Source organism: Porites lutea, chromosome 1, assembly GCF_958299795.1.
Source record: "Porites lutea chromosome 1, jaPorLute2.1, whole genome shotgun sequence".
In the NCBI taxonomy this organism is placed as follows: domain Eukaryota; kingdom Metazoa; phylum Cnidaria; class Anthozoa; order Scleractinia; family Poritidae; genus Porites; species Porites lutea.
In genome coordinates this window covers 47822026-47824617 of record NC_133201.1, presented here as the reverse complement: position 1 = coordinate 47824617, position 2592 = coordinate 47822026, and positions in this window count along the sequence as shown.

Below are 2592 nucleotides of genomic sequence, written 5' to 3'. Positions count from 1 at the left end.
ATCAATATTTGGTATGAAAAAATTAACCATCAAACACTAAAAAAGAAAGTGTTGTTATACAGCTTGGTGTCACAACCTTCTAGCAATCATAAGCTTCTTTTGATGATAATATTTCATTTATAATCAGAGGATTTATAATATACTCAACCGAACGTTTCTGATTGGTCAATGAGGAAAGCATTAACAGTCTACGACGTAGTGCAAATAGAGGTTACACAATGCAATACCGAAGTGTCTTTGGAAACAATAGCAAGGAAGAACGAAATTTGAAAACACAAGCAAAATGGCTGAAAGCGGGACAAAAATATTGTTAACCATATGAAATTGCTTGTGCCATTTTAAGACCTTTCAAAACTGCATCACTTGTACCCATATACAACGAAATGCACGGTTAATACTGTACTAATTAAATGTGTGGTTAGTAATTTATTACATCTATGGTTGATTTTTATTTCATATATAGTGGGTATTAAATTTATGGTTCAATTTTATTACGTATATGTTGTTTTTAAACACATAAATTAAAATTTATGGCAACAGTAAAACCCGCGAGTAAGAACCTGCATTTTCCTAAGTTAGCCAAAAGAGGTTCTTACGTTAATGTTAATTAGCACAAATTTAGGCTATTCAAAGGTTCTTAAATAGGTTCTTATTTTTTGAAGAAAAAACTAAATTGTAGCTAAGAGTATTTAATGCCTGTATACAGCTCATTCCTTTAATAAAAAGAATCTGCATACCAAATTAGTATTTATGGAAAAATATGCAAAAAATGCGGTAAATTATCTGAAACAAAGTTCCTTATTGTTCATCTTCACTTTCTTCAGTGTCATTCACCTTGTAGAACCTTTTTTGTGCGTGTGCTAAAGGAGAGGTCATCTTCAATTCCGGTCTGAGGTTTCACTAGGAGGCCGTAAATTGCTTGGTCAGAACTTTTAACACCGGGGTTAAATTCGTCTTAAAACATACAAGCAGTCATAGGTTAGAAAGGGCTAAGTTACATGGTATTTAAAAAACTTTCTCCAGCTTTAGTTTTAATGACACAAATACTGTCAACTGTTTATGAGACGGAAACCGTTGGTACCGAGACAGAAACCAACAACAACAACAACAACAACAACAACAACAGGGACTCAAGCTACCCGTTTTAGGAAAGTGTTTGTGCTGTGAACGGTTAAAGAGAGTTCACTCCACGCGTGTCTCGGGAGATGTTTCTACACAATGTCAGGATGCGACTGTTTCGAGAAAATGAACATCTCAAATGTTTGAAACTTACTGTATTAGGACAATACCAATTTTCTCTTTTGGCTGTGCTCCACTTTTCCTCGCTTCACTTAAGAGGATAGTGTATGTTTTGGTTCAGTTTTTGTCTTCGAGAAAGATTTATTTTCCTTTTGTTTCAAACTTATTATTATCATCATACGTTGGCATACCCACTAGCTAATAAAAACTGAAGCAAATTTGACCTAAAGTGAAAACTGAACCACATTACTTATTCCGCCACTCCTTCTGGACCAAGAACATAAAAATCCGTGCGCACGGATTGTCTAAATCTTGAGCATAATATTTAGCTCCTTACTATAGCTCACTTCTATCAGATAGCGACACGATAACTGCGTTAAAGGCTTTGGGAGACAAAACACAACACATCGTATTCATACAATTCCCTTAAGTTTTATTCTTGCCTGAACGGCAAAACGAACAAAATTGAGTTACTTAGGACTGCTTTTCAATTCATTGACGTCATCCTCCTTGTAACTCTATCGGAACACACAGGTACACAAGTGTCGTGCTAGCCAAAAAAATAGTAAGAATAAGGTACCTCCGTAACCCTATCGGAAGACGTCGTTGCGATGTATTCAGTAAGCCTTGCCTAAAACATAATTCACCTTAGAAGCTCGGGGAAAAAACTTTCTACTATATTTTATGATCTATCTGGTATATTTTAAAATCGACATAACATTAGGTTGCGCACAGTTTTCTGACAAGCAAAAGACAAGATTATCTTTTGTTAATCTTCCTTAGATTGGCTTCCAGTCTGGAGAAATCACGAATTTCGGATTGCTTTGTAAAAGAACTTTCGTTTTACAAAATTCTGGAAAGTTAAAACTTTAAAAATGAGAACTGCATTTTAAAGGAAAGGTAAGGCTTTTGGAGAATGACGGTACGCAATTATTCAGTCTTTGTTAATTTACGAGCCGTTTTAATTGGCTTTGGGAATTGTCGAGATTGTCTTTTGCCAATATTGCTTTTTAACAAGTGCATCCTCAAAGTAAAGTGTTGATTGATACGATTCAAGAGCTAGTTCAGTGCCTTTCAACGTTTAAGCAGACAGATCTACCGAAATACTTAACAGTGAGTGTTCTCCGTTTCACGAAATATGTAGACAGTCCAATAATAATGCAAATTAAACTGATGAAATATATCGGCACTTTTACCATTGCACGTTTGTCACTGATTTTCACTTGATGCTAGTTTACGCTAGAGTGAAAATTGAGGTTTGTATAAAACGTATTTTTTCTGATGTCACTTTGCAAAACAAGAGGTGATTATAATTCGCTGAACTAGTGTTTTCTCTTTCTGATTTCAGACATA